Source organism: Rousettus aegyptiacus, unplaced genomic scaffold, assembly GCF_014176215.1.
Source record: "Rousettus aegyptiacus isolate mRouAeg1 unplaced genomic scaffold, mRouAeg1.p scaffold_m13_p_8, whole genome shotgun sequence".
In the NCBI taxonomy this organism is placed as follows: Eukaryota; Metazoa; Chordata; class Mammalia; order Chiroptera; family Pteropodidae; genus Rousettus; species Rousettus aegyptiacus.
This window is the reverse complement of record NW_023416311.1, coordinates 20,891,200-20,911,187: the sequence shown is the minus strand read 5'-3', so window position 1 is coordinate 20,911,187 and position 19,988 is coordinate 20,891,200. Positions and strand designations below refer to the sequence as shown.

General features: G+C 37.3%; 1 protein-coding gene and 1 pseudogene across 1 annotated transcript in view; both read right to left on the bottom strand.

Annotated features, from left to right (window-relative positions):
- Positions 1-19,988, bottom strand: part of VKORC1L1 (vitamin K epoxide reductase complex subunit 1 like 1) — a 66,634-nt gene that overhangs the window by 8,243 nt on the left and 38,403 nt on the right. The gene's annotated exons all lie outside the window — the stretch shown is intronic.
- LOC107507445 lies at positions 1,458-4,445 on the bottom strand (annotated as a pseudogene).

Genomic DNA, 19,988 nt, shown 5'->3' with positions numbered 1-19,988 from the left:
AAGTGACACAAAATATATTTGAAGAAATAATGGCTGAAAACTTTCCTAAGGGGAAGGAAACAGATCTCCAAGTCCAGCAAGCACAGAGAATTAGTTCCTAACAAGACAACCCCAAAGAGGCCCACACCAAGACACACTGTAATTAAAATGGCAAAAGTTAAGTATAAAGCGTCAATTTTAAAGGCAGCAGAAGTGAAAAAATAAGTCACATACAAGGGACACTCCATAAGGCTATCAGCTGATTTCTCAGTAGCAACTCTACAGGTCAGAAGGAAGAGGCAGGAAAGAAAAGTGCTGAAAGAAAGAAACCTACAACCTAGAATACTACATCCAACAAAGTTATCATTCAAATTGAAGGAGAAAGAGTTTCCCGGACAAACAAAAAGTATTTGAGTTCACCAACACTAAACTGGCTTTACCAGAAATGTTAAAGGGTCATCTTTATGCAGAAAAGAAAAAGTCATAACCAGAAGTAAGAAAATACAAGAAAGAAAGAAAAAATCTCAATGGTAAAGGCAAATACATAATACACACAGTGAATCAATCACTTAACCCATTTCCCATTTGCCCCAAGAATACTCGCCAGTGATATTCGATGCTGCAGCATTTACCCCAAGATAACGTGGATGATGATACTAACCTTACCCACAAAGTCTGCCATAATAATTATTATTATTTTCATATTGCTCTATTGATAGTCTTGAGAAACAAATGGCATCATTCTATTTATAGCGTTCCGTTTTTAGTAGTACTATTTCCATTTACAAAATACAGTAATTCTTGATCATTAAAATTGTCAAATCCTAGAAAACAGCATTCCTATTCGTGATGGTAAATGAACGCTGGCAGTGAGCGGCACTTTTTTTCCCCTAAACAAGAAAAGGGTTAAAAAGCTAATGTGAAGGTTAAAAGACAAAAGTAGCAAAATTAACTATAAATACAATAAACAGGGGATACACAAAACAAAAAGACATAAAACATGGTGTCAAAAACATGGAATGGAGGAGAAAGTAAAAATACAGTTCTTTCAGAATATGTTTGAATTTAAATGCCTATCAGCTGAAAATAAAATACTATAGATATAGATGGATATATATGAAACTCATGATAACCATAATCTACAAACCTACAAAAAGTAAAGAGAAAGAAATTCAATTAAAATGCTAGAGGAAACCAGTAAATCAAAAGGAAAGAGATCAAGAGAAGAAATAGAGAAGAATCAAAAACAACCAAAAAACAATTAACAAAATGTTGTGATAAGCACATACCTATCAATAATTACTTTATTTATTTATTTTTTAGGTGAGGCAACCCTTGGTTGACCTCACAGATTGCAAGGATCTTGTCAGCTTACAATCCCTTATTTTTTATCTTTTACGCCTACAGCACCTGGTCTTCCTAGGTGGTCTCCCATCCAAGTACACCAGGCCAGACTCTGCTTAGCTTCTGAGGTCAGATAGGACTGGACTTGTTCAGGGTGCCATGGCTGTAGACTCAGTAATTACTTTAAATGTAAACAGACTAACTGATATGATCAAAAGATGTGAAGCGGGAGAAAGGATTACACAAAAAATAAGACCCATCTACAAACTGCCCACCCGCTTTACCTTCATCTGGTCACACACATTTTAAAAAACATGCACCCACTTGTAAAATACCCCAATATCAGGAATTAGAAGGGCTTAAAACAAGCAGCTTACAGGCTTGGAAGAATATCTTAGGCTTCAGAACAAAACAAAACCAATTAAATACTGAAATTTTCTTTGCTCGAAACACAAAGATATTTTATGTTTACTGGAAGGTTTTGTTTGTCTGTCTGTCTGTCTGTCTGTTTGTTTGAAAGGAACACTTTAGGGATAAAAACCAAGCTTCTTGTGTTGCCTGAGGCAGGCAGGGCCTGGCTTCTCTTCCTTGAAGGCCTTTCACAAAATACAGATGCCAGCATTCACCAGCCTCGATGTTCACCCCTCCCCGAACCCTATCCCACACGTGCCTGCCGTCTGTAAGTGCAGCACCCTGGGCCCACTCTGAGGACAACTGTCAGGGGCTACAGTGCATCCAGGATGTGGCTGACCCTGGAGATCAGCTCCTGTCACTTTCCAGAGATAAGTTTCTCATTCCCAATGTCCACGTATTTAATTCTTAAGCTTGCCAGCCACTACCCACCCTGCTTTCACTACTGACTTCAGTACCAGCTCCTTGACCTGTGCCTCCAGTTTGCATTTTATTCACTTTGTTGCACAGGTCAGAGCCTTCTATCTTCAGCCTGGACTGCAGCAGCACAGTCTCACTGGTCAAGGCCTTGTGCTCCGTTTCCAGTCTCTTCTTGCCACTGTTGAGGGTGGACACATCTTGGGACTGCTTATACCCATTGACATTCTCATCAAAGTGATGGCAGGGACCTACTCTCTTATTGCCCAGGGTCAAGACCTGCTCTGTGATGCAGGCCATCTTCATCCTGGCTTCTGCGGACAGATTCTTTGTGATGGAAAAGTCCAGCCTGATGTAGATGATGACCATGAAGAACAAAATATAGAAAGCAGTCACCAGCATGGGCTTCTGCAGCATGGGTACCTTGCAGCGATTTCCTGATTGTGCTGTTCTACCAGATTTTTCTTGTAGGCAACAATCATAGGGTGGCCAAACGTGTCCAGGTAGGCGTAGTGCAGCTCATCTGGGGCGTGACTAATTTCATAGGGACTGTCGAGTTGGATGTTCTTGGCCCCTTTGGGCAAGATGATCTTCATAGCCAGAGAATCTATCATTTGCTCATCAAACATGTGGTCCACAACCCTCATCTTCAGCAAATGAATACTGGTCACTCAGATTATAGCAGTACTCATAGTTTAGGAGATTGTAGCCAACAATGTAATGGGTCTTCCACCCTCCATAAAGAGGGAAGTGAGACTGGATTTCCATCTCTATGGATTGATCCAAAATAAAGAGGTCACTGGTGGAAACACTGCTAATCTCATCCCACTAATGAACATCACAGAGAGCGTCAGGGAGGATAGTCTTAAAAGAACGATAGAGGGTATACCACTACTTGGGTGTCTCTGGTAATTGTAGTGTGAAAAACGCCTCTTAAGCACAGTCCCTGTTTGCTTCAAGTTCACATTTCTTCCACAGCAATATTATCCCAGTGAGAGACCTCGATGACTCAGGTCATGCTGATGATAGTCAGGAACGGGCTGTTGTTCTCATAATGTACTTTAAAAGTATCCTGACTATAAGCAGGGATGTTTCTGAAAGGTCCATAATCCAAGAGGTCCTCAGACCATGTGAGGTTCTCCAACTTGGTGCAGCCCTCCACATTTCGAGAGGCAAGCTTCAGACACATGGTTTGTATCTTTGTTGGACAAGGAGAATAGAAATAATGGTTGCCCTCAAACACCACACTGTATCTCTGACTGAGTGATTTGCATTAGATATGGTAGAAGCACATGGGTATAGCCTATTTCCACAACGACTGGATCTTGGACCAAAAGCAAATGAAAGCTTGACCTTGAAGAATATCCCATTTTTACCCTTAATTTTAATTTCTTGTACTTCCAGACTGTTCTTTTCCTTGTCTGCTTCTTTCACCTGCACACTGAAGTGTGCCAGCTGAGCCTTGAGCTGACTCCACGACCAGAAGGAAAGAGATGGCGTGGGCGTTGGAGGGGTGTTGATGCCAGGACCTTGGCCAGGTGCCTCCTAAGTAAGGGCCACTGTGTGCTTCATGTCTTCGCTGACCAGCAGTGGTGCGTCGGGGTGCTGCTGGAGCTGGGGCCCAGGCCCCGAGTGGCAGGAACAGAAGCAGGCAGGCAGCAGGGACTGCCACCCCGCCTCCAGTCACTGTACAGCTGCGCATTGGGCACAGGCTCAGAAGAAACTTACTTTGGATGGAAAGTCACACAGAGACTGAAAGTGAAGGGATGGAAAGGATATTCCATGCAAACAAATTAGAAGAACACTGGTGGGGGAGAGGGGATGGTAAGGGGAAGACATGTAGCAATATTCAGACAAAACAGACTTTAAGACAAAAAGAGACAAAGAAAAACATTACATAATGATAAAGTGGTCAATCTAAGAAGAGTAGCCAAGTATATAAGCCAAACATTAATGGAGATAAAGGCAGAAATTAACAGTAATACAATGATAGTTAGGATTTTAGTACTCCACTTACTTCAATAAATAGATCACCTAGATAGAAAATTAGTAAGAAAATAATGGTTTTAAATGCCGTATTAGACTAGATTGACTTAACTGGTAATCATAGAATATTTCATCCCCAAAATGCAGATTACACATTTGTCTCAAATGCACAAGGAACACATAGACCGCATATCGGGCCACAAAACAGACCTCAATAAATTTTAAAAGGTTGAAATTAAATCACGTATATTTTCTGACCACAATGGCATGAAACTAGAAATCAACTGTGGAAGAAAAATGGAAAAAACACAAACACAAATACATGGCAATTAAACAACATGTTACTAAGCATCCAATGGATCAAAGAAGAAATCAAACAAGAAATAAAAAAAATTACTTTGAGATGAATGGAAACACAACTTTACAAATTTTGTGGGATGCAGCAAAAGCACTATTAAGGGGCAAGTTCATAGCTATGCAGGCCTACCTCAAGAAGCAAGAAAATTCCCAAATAAACAATCTAACTTTACATCTCATAGAAAAAGAAGAACAATCAAAACCCAAAGTAAGTATAAAGAAGGAAATAATAAAATCAGAGTGGAAATAAATAAAACAAAAACTAAAATATAATAGAAAATATCAATGAAACTAAGAGCTGACTCTCTAAAAGGATAAAAAAAAAATGGATAAACCTCTTGCAAGACTCATCGAGCAAAAGAGAGCACAAATAAATAACATCAGATATTAAAGACATTACAACTAATACCACAGAAATATGAAGGCGCATTTAAGAATACCATGAACAAGTACATGCCAACGAATTGGACAACCTGGAATAAATAAAATTCTAGAAATATACAGCCTTCAAAGATCAGACCAGGAATAAACAGAATCTGGACAGACCAAATTAAGAGCAATGAAAATGAAGCAATAATAATTTAAAAATTCCCAACAAACAAAAGCCCTAGACCAGATGGCTTCAAAGGTGAATTCTACCAAATATTTATAGAATTAATACCTATAGTCAAACTATTCCAAACTCATTCTATGAGGCCAGCATTACTCTGACACCAAAACAGACAAAGAAACTGCAGTAAAGGGAGAATTACAGGCCAATATCCCTGATGAACATAGAGGCAAAAATTCTCAACAAAATACTAGCAACTGAATTGAACAGTACATTAAAAGGATGATATACCATGATCAAGTGAGATTTATACCAGGGATGCAAAGGTGGTTCAACATCCACAAAACAATATAATTCATCACATCAGCAAAACCAAGGATAAGAATCATATGATCATCTCAATACAGGCAGAAAAAACTTTTGACGAAATTCAACATCCATGTATAAAATCTCCCAACAAAGTGGTATACAAAGAACTTATCTCAGCCTGACGAGCCCACAGCTAACATAATGCTCGATGGTGAAAAGCTGAGAGGAACAGATCGGGAACAAAACAAGGATGCCCACATGCACCACTGTTATTCAAGATAGTATTGGAAGTCCTTGTCACAGCAATTAGAGAAGAAAAATAAAAACCATTCAAATTGTAAAGGAGTAAAGAAGTAAAGAATCCACCAAAAATTAATAGAGTCAATAAATTCAGTAAAGTCACAGGACACAAAATGAACATATGGAAATCCATTACATTTCTACGCATTAATATTGAATGACTAGAAGGAGAAATTAAGAAAACAATCCCATTTATAAGTGCATGAAAAAGAATAAAATATCTAGGAATAAATTTAACCAAACAAGTGAAAGACCTGTACTCCGAAACTATAAGACATGAAAAAAAGAAATTGAGAACATAAATGGAAGGATATACCCTACTCACGGATCAGAAGGATCAGCATTGTTATAATGACCATACTACCCAAAGCAATCTATAGATCCAGTACAATCCCTGTCAAAATACTGATGGCATGCATCTCAGAACTAAAACAAAACAAATGCTCCTAAAATTTATATGGAATCACAAAAAAAACACAAAGAGCCAAAAGAATTTTGAGAAAAAAGTACAAAGTTGACGGTACCATGCTTCCTGATTTCAAAATATACCCCAAAGCTATAATCATCAAAACAGTATGGCACTGGCACAAAAAAACCGACACATAGATCGAGAGAACAGAATAGCGCAGAAATAAACCCTTGCTTATATGATCAGCTAATCTATCACAAAAGGGGCCAGAATATACAATGGAGAAATGCCAGTTTCTTCAATAAGTGGTGCTGAGAAAACTGGACAGTTACATGGAAATAAATGAAACTGGACCACCTTCTTATACCATATATAATAATAAACTCAAAATAGATTCAGTGCTTACATGTAAAACCTGAAACCATGAAACTCCTAGAAGAAGGCATAGGTAATCAGTCTGAGTAATACCTTTGTGGATATGTCCCCACAAGGAAGGGAAACAAAAGCAAAAACAAATGAGACTTTGTCAAACTAAAAAGCTTCTGAAAAATGAAGGCAACCGTCAACAAAATGAAAATAACAACTTACTAAGTGGGAGAAGCTATCCACCAATGATACATCTGAGAAGGGATTAATATTCAAAATATATAAAGAACTCATAAAGCACCAAAAAATTTAAAAATCACATTAAAAAATGGGCAGAGGACCTGAAAAGACATTTCTTCAAAGAGGACATACAGATGGCCAACAGACATAGGAAAAGCTGCTCAACATCATTGATCATCAGGGAAATGCAAATTAAAACCACAATGAGATATCACCTCACACCTGTCAGAAAGGCTATCATCAATAAATCAATAAGCAAGTGTTGGTGAGCATGTGGAGAAAAGAAAATCCTTGTGCACTGTTGATGGGACTACAAACTGGTACAGCTACTACAGAAAACAGTAGGGAGGTTCCTTAAAAAACTAAAAAAAGAGGGAAAAGAAATGGTGTAGATAGAGGCTCTGTTCATCCCTCTGGCGAACAAATCAAAGTTGTGACAGAAACAAGGAGCAGCAGCAAGAAAACATAGCACGGGATCTAGAAGAACAAGCCATGCAAATAGAGAGAAATCCAAGAAAGCACCCTACAACGACAGAAGGTAGGACGGGGCAAGGACACAGTGCCGCCTGGTCTCGAGTGGCTGAGATGGAGGCAACGGCAGCAGCAGAAGCCTCTTAAAGGGGCCACGTCCACGAGTAGATTTTTGAGGTGATGGACCCGCCCGCTCTGAGCACCAGTGCCAATTCGGCTTTGTGCAGGGGGCACCAGGGACTTACAGGGAAACACTGTTGAAGTGAGGGCCAAAGCGAGACTCGCCGTGTACAGAAGTGCCAGCAGGATCCATTGTTCCTTGTTGAGCCCTCCCCCATTCCAGAGCATGGACACAGCACCGCCATAGCCATGACGTCATCAAACTGGACAACAGAAGTCGCTCTGCCAGAGGATTCCCTGAAACCCTGCCTCCTCCAACTCACAGCCCCGTTCATGCCACATCCTGGTGTAGCCTCAGCAAGTCTGGTGCTCCTTGCTAAGCAGTGCCTAGACTCACACTGGAGGCAGCTGGTCTCGGTTTCCGGTGTGGCCTTTTGAGGCAACTATAAGCACAACATCTGTGGATTGCTTGCTGAATCTTAATAGGTGGCCCTGGAGGGGCAGAGACTTGGACTAAATTTGGCCTGCAGCTGAACCCCTTTCAGGACTATGCCACTGGACACCTACTTCACAAATCCACACTAATAAGAATGGGAGAATTAGGAGCTTTGCTTAGTATGTAGAAACAGACATGGAAGGGCAGCCAAAATGAGAAGACAAAGAAGCAGAAACCACATGAGAAAACAGAACAGAGATCCAGATGTAATGGAGCCAAGTAATCTAACAGATACAGCTTTTGAAACACTGGTTATAAAGATGCTTGATGAACTCAGGGGAAGTGTAGATACATTCGGTGGGAACTTTAACAAAGGGATAAAAAACATAAAAACGGAAACGGAAATCATAAAAAGGAACCAGTCTGAAATGAACACATTATCTGAGATGAGAAGTATATTAAATGGAATAAACAAAGGAATAAACAAAGTGAATAAAGTATCACATTCCCTATCTAGAGGACAGAAAAGCCAAGGACACACAAACAGAATGGCAAGAGATAAGATGTCAAGACTATAAAAATAATTTAAGGAGCATACATATGGGACACTACTATAGGACCAAATATCTGTCTGATCGGTGTCACTGAAGAAAATGAAGATGTTGAACAGCTATTTGAAGAAATAATGATGGAAAACTTCCCTAACTAACTTGGTGAAGGAAATGGACATACAACCCCAGGAAGCTCAGAGAATTCCAAAAATCAGGGATCCCAAGAGGCCCACATCAAGACACATCATAAGTAAAATGTCAAAGGTTAAATACAAAGAAAGAACATTAAAAGCAGCAAGAGAAAAACAGTAAGTATAAGGGAAAACCCATAAGACTGGTAGCTGATTTCTCAAAAGAAACTATGCAGGACAGAGGGCTTGGCACAAAATATTCGAAGTGATGAAGACCGAGGATCTACAACCAAGAATTTTTTATCTAGCAAAGCTATCATTCAGAGTTGAAGGACAGATAAAGAGCTTCCTGGACAAAAGTGAGCTAAAGGAATTTATCAGCATCAAGCCAGTATTACAGGAAATGTTGGAGGGACTTCTTTAAGAAGAAAAAACATGTATCAAAAACAGGAATAAAGAATGGTAACAATTACATTCTATCAATGAGTACCTCAAATGGAAAAGAATTAAGTGCTCTGTCAAAAGATAGAATGGCTGAAAGAATAAGAAAACAAGATCCCTACATATGAAAAGAAAGGGGATAGAAAAAGATGTTGCTTTGATGGACCCAGAAGGTATTTAAGTCAGACAGAGAAAGATAAACACTATATGATTTCACTTATATGCGGAATCTAAGGAATAAACAGAACAAACTAATCAAAAACAGACTCGCAAATATAGTAGACTGTTTAGTGTTGGATAGAGGAGAGAGAATTTGGGGGGCTGGGAGAATGGGGCAAAAGATTAAAGAAGTACAAATTAGTAGCTGATGGATGGTCACAGGGATGGGGAGCACGGCATAGGGAATGCAGTTAGCATTCATATGTTAGCTAGATGGAGGGTCAGGGGAGGGAGGGAGCAATTGAGAGAACCATTTTATGAACTATATAGATGTCGAACCAATGTACTGTCTACTTGAAACTAATTAAAATAAATAAATTTAGAAAAAAAATACTAAAAAGAGATCTACCATACAATTCAGCAGTTCGACTTCTGGGTATTTATCCGAAGAAAATAAAACACTAATTCGAAAAGATACATGCACCGTTATGTTCACTGAAGCATTATTTACAACAGCCAAGATGTGGAAGCAATCTAAATCTCCACTGATAGACAAATAAATACAGAAGATATTATAATATCTATGAACATGTGTGTCTATATTTATATACATAAATAAAATGGATTATTATTCAGCCATAATAAAGTGAAACCTTGCCATGTGCTACAATATGGATGGACCTAGAGAGTTTTATACTCAGTGAAATAAGTCAAAAGTTAAATGCCATATGATTTCACTTATATGTGGAATCTGAACACCAAACAAACAAAACAGAAACAAACTCACAGATACAGAGAACAAATTGATGGTTGCCACATGGGAGCGGCTTGGGGGGTTGGGTGAAAAAGGTGAAGGGATTAAGAAGTACAAATTGCCAGTTAAAAAAGCAGCCACAGGGATATAAAGTACAGCATAGGGAATATAGTCGATAACACTGTGATGATGTCAGATGGATACCGGACTTATCGAGGTGATCACTTAGTAAGTTACACATATGTGTAATCACTATGCTGTACACCTGACACTAAAACAATATTGTATGTGAACTGAATTTGAAAAAAAATTTTTAAATGTGTTTTGGAATAAAAAACATCTGATGCCATTCTGATCTTTGAATATGAACTACTTTTGTCTTTCATGAAGCTTTAAGAAACTTCTTTTTAATTTTAATGATTTAAAGTTTGACAAAGAATGTGGTTTGGTATAGGTCTTCAGTCATTCGTTGTGAAGGGCCTTTCGATGTAGAAATTCATGTTCTTCAATACCAGTAATTTTTCACATATTATGATAGCTAGGCCTCTTAAACTGAACCTCTAATATTCTTTACCTTTCTCTTCTAGAGCCCACCTTTTTTCCTTTCTCCATTTCTACATTAACATTATGTACTCTTCCAAGTCTTCTATTAAATTTATTAAAAAAAACTTATTGCTACCATATATTTTGTTCTCTGATTGTTTCTTTTAACACAAGTAGCATCTTGCTTTATTTAAGGATAAATTTTTTTCTTAGATCTAAGGAGATAAAACCCCTTATCTTTATTTTAAGTTTACTTCTGGCAGACTAATTTGTTTCCTCTGAGTTCCTGGATATGTGTCTATACATGTCTCTCTCATATTGGAGACTTTTCTCAAATACCTGCGGACCTTTATCTGTCAATCCATTTGTAAAGCCACGGCATTAAAAATATGAATGCCAATTCCAGTGCTAGCCAAAATGCATATGCCCACTATAGCCTCTCTCTCCCACTGATTAAAACTAAAAATTGGAGAGAATACAAAAGCAACTCCCTGGGGGACTCTAAAAAAGTAAAAATAGGGGAGAGAAGTAAAAACTTGAAGAAGCACCAGCACAGTGGAGTTTTCTGGGTTTCCCCCTCCCCTCCCTTATGTTCTGTCATTGAACCAAGGGTGGCCCAAGTTACAGAATTGTCCAGGGGGAACAGACAGCAAAAAAGCCCCTCTCTCTGGTCATGTGGGCTGGAAAGTATGGAAGTAACCACAGTTTGTTTTCATATTTGTTTTTGCTCTCCTGACCTTGTCTAAAGGTGAGCAAGAATTCTAGAAGGGCATCTCAGGGATGGTACTCCAGGCACCTCAAACCCTAAAAGAAAACCTATCTCTGCCTGAAAGAAATGAGAAAAGGAACCCCTATGTCTTCATAAGCATATACATGGGGGAAATCCTCTTACTTTTTTCTCTCACTTTACCCTGAGGTTGAAGTTAATCATGTGGAACTGATGACAGTGAGGAGGGCTAAAACTCTCTGTCTTTATAGCAAGAGGAACTGAGAACACGGCCACTGGGGGCCATAGATTGGGAAAATCCCAGCAAGAAGTGGGCCTAAGAAGGGATCCCCTAATTCTTGGTAGGAACTAACACAAGCCCCAGGTTCACCCCTGAGCTGCACATACCTGGAACAGACCTAAAAAAGCACAGCAGTCTTTGAGAACTGAACTACGATTTGAACCACCACTCAAGCTGCAGACTAACTACTGAGTGAGTGGGGCAAGTGAGAGAACATTCAAACAGGATGACAAAGCTCTGAAAATGAAAATTACACTGAAACCATCACCCAGAGAGGGAGAGATAGAACCAGTAGTCTTAATATAACTGGGCTGATTAACAAAACAAAGATCAACAGTCTCCAGAGATTTTAACAAGACCCAACTCTAACAGTGTAAGATTAAAAAACATTGAAGACATGCTCCAAAATTACATGACAAAGAACCAAAAAAAAGTGACCATTTTCAAGAGAAAAAATCAACTAACAGATGTCAATCCTAAAATGACACAGATGTTGGAATTATCAGAATAAGACTGAAAACAGTCATGTCTATGTTCTACAAGGTGAAGGTAACAAGAAATGACTGGAAAGATCAAAGTTCTCAGCAGAGAAAGAGTATAAAAAAGGAACCAAATGGAAATTATAGAACTAAGCAATACATTATCTGAAATTAAAAATCTACTAGATGAAGTCCATAGCAGAATAGTGATAGCAAAGAGAAGATTCAGTGAGCTTTAAGATTAATAGAAATTCGCCAATCTGGAAAATACGGTGGTGGGGGGGGGGAGTGGGTGGGTGGCAAGGAATAGTTAAAAAAACAATGAAAGGAGACTTAGGAACTTACAGGACAATATTAAATGGTCTAACATTCACGCCACGGGAGTCCCAAAGGGGATATAAAAAGAGACTGAGGCACAAAAAAAAGTGAAGAAATAATGGCTAAAAATTTCGTGAGTTTAGCCAAATATTTATAGATTTGAAAAACGGGAAACATGATTAGAGTTGATAAACTCAAAGAACGTAAACTGCTATAAATCAAAGATAGAGGGGGAAAAAACTCTTGAAAGCATCCAGAGAAAAATGACACATTATCTATAAGGGGACAATAATTCATGTTTCCTGATTTCTCATCAGAAACCACAAAGGCCAGAAGACACCAAACACTTTAAAGTGCTGAAACAAAAAGAACTGTCAACTAAGAATTCTAAATTCAGCAAGAATATTTTTCAGGGAATCAAGGAAAAAGACATTTCAGAAGCAGGAAAACTAAAAGAACTTACTACCTGCAGACTTACACTAAGAGTAATGCTAAAAGAGTTCTTTACACTGAAGAAGATTATGCCATGGATTATTATTCTCCCCTTGAGTTCTTTAAAATATGTAAGACTGTTGACAGTAAATGTTATAACATTCAGTGGGGTTTTCAATGTATGCAGATATGACACATATGACAACTCCAACATAAGGGGGAAGGATAAAGGGACCGTTACAGTTATAAGATTTCTGTATTCTCCTTGAAGTTGTTAAATACTAAATCTAAACGGAATATGAAGGTTATGTATGTATACAGTCATCTCTAGAATAACTACTATAATTCAAGGAGATATAAACAGAATGTCTATAGATTAAAATAAAACACACACAAAAATCCAAACATCCAAAAGAAGGTATGAAATGGGAATGGATGAGCAAAAAGGATACAAACAGAAATCAAAGAATGAAAAGGTAGACCTAAGTCTGTCAAACTTACATGAAAAGTAAACTTCCGAATACATCAAGTAAAAGACAGATCATCATGTTATACACCTGAAACTAATATAATGTTGTATGTCAATTATAGCAATAAAAAAACTTATCCCCCTTCCAAAACTTAAGAGACACTGTCAAAGTGAACTTAAAAACAAAAACAAAAAAACTAAGTATGTTGCCTATGAGAAAGCATGGCAACATGAGTTAAAGCATAGAACATGGGTTATAACTAGAAAGATAAAAAAGATACACTATGCCAACGCTAATCAAAAGAAAGCTAGAAAATGGTTAAAATGGTAAATTTGTTATGGAAATTTCCCCACGAGGAAAACAAACACACACACAAATACACACAAACAAACAAATAAGGGAACTTACCAGAAAATAAAAGGAGACATTATATAATGATAAAAGGGTCAATTAACCAAGAAGACAAAACAATCCTAAATGTATATGCCTCTAAGAAGAGAATTCTAAAACTAATGAAGTAAACAGTTGTAGAACTGAAAGGAGAAGTAAATGAATTCATGATTATACTTAGAGACTTCAACAAATCTCTCTCAGTTACTGATGGAACAAATAAACAGAAAATCAGAAAGTATATAGACTTGAACAGAACAATCCAGCAGCCTGATCTACCATTTACAAAACATTCCACCCAACAACAGAAGAATACATATTCTTTTCGAGTACACATTCACGCATTCGCCTAGACCATACTGTAAGCAAAACATAAACATATTGTAAACAAACCTTAACAAATTTAAACTAATTAAAACTCCACAAAGTATATCCTCAGACCATAATGAGAATTAAATTAGAAATCAGTAACAGCAAGATATCTGAAGAATGCTCTCAACTACTTGGAAATTGAACAACACACTTCTAAAATGAATCCATAGATCAAAGATGAAGTCTCAAGGAAATTAGAATATATTGTGAACTGAATAAAAATATATCAAAAGCGGTGGTATGCAGCTAAAGTAGCGCTTAGAGGGAAATTTAAAGGATTAAAAGAAGAAAAAATAACTAAGATTAGAGCAGGAACCAATGGAATCGAAAATAAATACAACAGAAAAAGTAAATGCAATCCGAAGCTGGTTCTTGGAAATGATCAATAAAATTGATAAACCTTTAGCTGCAGGTGAAGGAAAAAACAGAGACTGAGAGAGACACAGAGATAGAGAAGAGATTTTCAATAAAATATTATAAATCGAATCCAGCAACGTATATAAAAGATAACACATAACGACCAAATGGGATTAATTCTGAGAATGCAAGACTTGTTCGATATTCAAAAATCTATCAGTGTGATCCATCATATTAACAAACTAAAGAAAAACCACATGGCGATCTCAATCGATGCAGGTAATGCATTTAACAAGATACAATACCCATTCATGATTTCAAAAATGCTCAGCAAACTAAAAAGAGAAGGGATTTTCTTTGATCTGCTAAAGGTCATCTACAAAAACCTGCAGTTAACAGTACATTCCATGGGGGAAAGACTAAATTCTTTCTCCCTAAGATCAGGAGCAAAAGAAAAGACGCCAGCTCTCACCACTCCTATTCAGTGTTGTACTGGAAGTCCTAGCCAGTTCAATAAAGGCAGAAAAATCAAAGACATACAGATTAGAAGAGAAATGCAAAATGTTATTTGCAGACCACATGATTGTCTACATAGAATATCCTAAGTGAGAGGCTGAATATACAAACAGACAATAGCCAGACCATATATAAAAACAGAACTCTAATCCATAACCTCTATAGCAACCAGTCCAGGAAGCCAAACCACAACCTCTATAGCAATCAAATTTAAACATTCAGGACTTGATCAATAACTGCTAGCTTCCCTAATTTTTGCCCCTACTTCCAATTTAGGACCAACCGGAGAAAGCCAAATATGCTCCCCTAACCAATCACATAAGATGTCCCACTTCTAGTTAGGCCTGCCTCCAGCTTCCCCCATGCTAACAACTTCCACTAGGACAACAGAAAACTCTCCTTTTCCTATAATAAAGTTTTCATACTTTCCCTTTAGATTTCCCTTTGAGTCTATGCTAAACGCAAGTAATGGTGGCTGATGCCCTACTTGTTCTCATTTGGGGGTTCTTCATTTATTTCCATACAAGGAATCTACAAAATCTCCTAAAATTAATAGATGAGTGAATTTATAAGGCCATACAACACTCGGTCAACATACAAAAATCGATACTCTTTCTATATACTAGCAATGAATTATTGGAAGTAACAAAGTTTTAAGTATCATTTACAACAACATACATACACACAAATAAAGAAAATATATAAGTATAAACCTAACAACATATGTGTAGTACCTGTATGCTGAAAACTATAAACACTGATAAAATAAAGACCCACATAGGAGTAGAAAAATACTGTGTTCATAGACTGGAGTAGCATATTAATTCTCCTCAGACTGATCTATACATTCACTGTAATTCTAATTAATATACCAGTGGCATTTTTTGTAGCGACAAAAATTAATACAGAAAGGTAAAGTAACTAGGGAAGACAAAACAGAACACACACTAATTTCAAGATATTCTAAAGCTACAATAATCAAGACAGTGTTGTATTGGTGAAAGGACAGACACACAGATCAAAAGAACATACCATGCTGGAAAGCCAAAAACAAACAGCAGCAAAAAAACACACTACTTCACAATGGAGATGATCAGCAAAGTGGACCTTATCAAAACTTAAAATAATTGCTTTGCAAAAGACACTGTAGAGAAAATGAAAATATAAGCTATAGACGGGGAGAAAATACCTGAAAGTTACATATCAGACAAAGGACTTTTATCAAGAATAATGATCTCAAGAACTTCAACCATAAGGAAAACACACCACCCAATTAAAAAAAAAAAGGAATCAGATTTAAATCAACATATCATCAAATATATGGTACATCAGCAAAAGGAAAGATGCTTAATATCTTCAGTCGTTAGAGAAATGCAAATAAAACTCCAGTGACATACTACTACACACCTACCAGAATGGTAAATAAACATAACTAAACATAAAATACACACATAAACGCTGGTGAGGACGGGAAGCAGCTGGAACTCTCATACATTGTTGGTGGTCATGCAAAATAGCACAGCTATTTTGGAAAACAAACTGGCAGTTTCTTATGAATGTAAACATACACTTATCATGTGACCAAGCAATCCCACTTCTTTACCCATGAGAAATGAAAAAATTATGCTCACTCATACAAAAATGCTTATAAATCTGTATAATAACTTGATTTATAATTGCCCAAAGTTGGAAAGAAACCAATGGTCCCTCAACAGGTAAATGGATGAACAAACTGGTACCTACCGGGGAATAACATGAAAGGACTACTGATATATGCAACAACTTGGATGAATCGTAAATACATTATGATTAGTTAACAAAGCCAGACTCAAAAACTAGATACTATAAAATTGCATTTAACTGATAGTCTAGAAAAGGCAAAACTATAAGAACAGAGAATAGAATGTTTGCCAAAGGTTAGGGATGGAGAAGGCTGACTACAAAGGTAAACTGTTCTATTGTTGATTGTACTGGTGGCCACAGGACTGTATGCATCTGTCAACTCAACAAACTGTAAACCACATAGTGAATTTCACTGTATGTGAGTATAGTTTTTTCATTAATTAAATTTTTCCATTATCTTTTATTTATTTTTTAAATATTTTATTTTTTTATTTCATTAATTAAATTTAAAAAGCAGAATGGAATTTGTATTATTGGGTGTGGTTCTGTCAACATTAGATGTTACCACAGGTAACATTAAGGGTCCCTAAAAGTCAGTATTTGTACTTTTTTTTTTTTTTTTAAGAAAAAAATGTTTCTCTTGGAACAAATTTCACCAGTCTCCTACTGGTAGAGATAGATGTGGATGAAAATACATGGCTGCTAGTGTTTTTAGAGCTGTGTCAACTTTCCTGTTCTGTTTGTTCTTTATGGAATTTCTCTCATTCCTTTATTCTCATTTCCTTGGGGTTTCCTAAGGGAGTAGGAGTAAATAAATGCATAGAATACATTACATTTAGAGTGCCATCAGAACCATGGTGGAGTGAGAGATGTCCCCAGATCTCTCCCCTTGAAACAAGCTGAATATGTAAAACTCAAGAAAAAACACGCAACCTGTACACAAACATGTCTAAGTGAAGGGTCTGTGAATAAAAGCTATCACAGGTCAAAAACACAGGAGTCAGGCGGTAGACTGGGAGAAACAAAGAAGCTGTCTCTCACAGCTGGAGCTCGCTGCAGGAAGAGAGGGAGGGGAGAATGTGCGGCAGGTCCCTTGAAGAGCCCTGCCTGAGAGAGCTGCGAGTTACACGAGGGCAGAAAGCAGAGAAGTGGGGACAACAGAGAAGCAACAGTTGATTATCACAAGCACCGGTTGCAATACATGAGACTGTCTGATCCCCCAACCCAGAGGGCACCTGTCCTCATATCCTCCAAGACCAAACACCATGGAGCCCCTGGGGAATCTGAGCAAACAATACCGAAACTCTCGCTAACAAAGACAGGGACTGAGACAGAGGGTAGCGAGCATAATTGAATGTGTACAAGTGGAAAGGAAAAAGGCATTATTAATTTTATATAAAGCAGGTGTCCAAGAGACTTAGACACCACCAACTGAAAACTAAAGGGAAAATGCCTTCTTTGCAACAGGCTAAAGAGAGGCCTTTATATAATAAATCTTCTTTCTGGAAAAACAGCAGAATACACTTCCATTAATGCCCAGGTGGAGGAATAGTCCATTAAGTGCCGTGAACAACCAAGGTGACAAGGCAACTCAGAAAGAGAGAAATCTCCAGAAAATAAACTCAAAGACATAGAAATATGCAACTTTAATGACAAAGAATTCAGGATGGTACTTCTGAAAAAACTCAATGAGATCCAAAATAACTCATATCAACAATGCCAGGATTTGAAAAAACAACTAGATCATCAGAATGAGCAGAATGAGTTTTTTAGCAAGGAGACTGAAACCTTTAAACAGAACCTAATACAACGCTGGAGAAGAAAAACACACTAAAAGAGATGAAGAATGAAATAGAGAGTTTGGGAAATACAGTGGACCAAATGGAGGAAAGGATCAGTGATATCAAAGACAGAAATCTAAAAATAAATCAGAAGGAAGAAGAGAAAAACCAAAAAATGAAAAAAATGAAAGAGAAATATAAGAACAAGCTGATATCAACAGGAAAAGAATAATGGGAATTCTCGAAGGGGAGGACAATTAGCAGGGATTAGAAAGCATTTTCAGACAAATAGTGGATGAAAATTTCCCAAATCTAAGGAACAAACTGGAGCTTGGAATTTAAGAAGTCAACAGAGCATCCAAAAACGTCTTCACCAAGACACGTTGTATTAAAGTTATCAAAAATCAACAACAAAGAAAGAATTCTCAGGACAGCCAGGGAGAAAAAAACAGTAATTTATAAGGTAAAACCCATTAGATTATCATTGGACTCATCAGCACAAACCTTACAAGCCAGAAGGGAATGGAATCAAATATATAAACTATTAAGTGAAAGGAAATACCAACCAAGATTAATGTATCCAGCTAAACTCTCCTTTAGATATGAAGGAGAAATAAAGACCTCTCCAGACATACAAAAATTGAGGGAATTCTCCACTATGAGGCCTGCACTACAGGAAATACTGAAAGGGGTCAGCTCACCTAAAACAAAATGACTAAACAACAACAACAACAATAACAAACACAAAATTAGGAGTAAAGTGACTATCAGGCAAATAGAAGAAGAGTGTGACCCTTATATTATAATCTTAAACAATAAGAAGAGATTTGCTATTGCAAGATAGTAATGAATGTTCAACAAACATAGGGACAAACTGAGACAACCATAAGAGAAAAAGGGAGGCTTCAAAGATCCAAATTCGCAAAGGGGAATGGAGATAAGGCATGCGCTGAAGAAGAAAAAATGGAGATACATATCTCCTTTACATATTCATAATGGTAACTACATACCGAAGATTCAGAACTGAAATATAAAACATAAAGCACCAGAGGAAGATTCCACAAAACCCAACCAAATTAAAAAGAAAAAGAAAAAGAAAAAAGAAATGCAAAGACAAGGAAGCAATGGAAATGCTGAGCTACCAGAAAGCAAAATATACAATAGCTATAAGAAGAGCTCATATTTCAATAATCGTCCTAAATGTAAAAGGACTGAACTCAACAATAAAGTTACAGAGTTGCAGATTAGATCAAAAAACAAAACCCAAACCTATGCTGCATCCAGAAGACACATCTCAGTTCCACAGACAAATATAGACTCAAAGTGAAAGGGTGGAAAATGATATTACAAGCAAATGGCATTCAGAGAAACACAGGAGTAGGGGTACTAATACTGGACAAAATAGACTTCAAAATAAAAAAGGTAAAGAAAGATACTGAGGGATGTTTCATAATGATAAAAGGAATCATGCACCAAGAAGACATAACACTTGTTATCTATGCTCCCATCAGGAAGCCCCAAATTATATAAAGCAATTACTAACAACTAAAGGGAGAAACAGAACAAAAACTGTACATAGTAGGGCACCTAAATACCCCACTGTCGGATATGAACATACCATCCAAATAGAAAATCAATAAGGAAATAACATCCTTGATTGACACATTAGACCAACTGACATAATTGACATTTATAGAGCCTTTAGTCCCCAAAAAGCTGCTCATACATTCTTCTCTAGTGCACATAAAACATTCTCAAGGATTGACCACATACTGGGACACACAGATAGCCTCAACAAATATAAAAGGGTTAAAAACACCAACCATATTTGCAGCTGAAAATCAACTATGTAAAGAAGGCAGGAAGAACTACAAACACATGGAGATTAAACAACATGCTTCTGAAGAAATAACTGGAAATAAAAAGAGAGATCAAGAAACACATAGAAACGAATGATAATGACAGTACA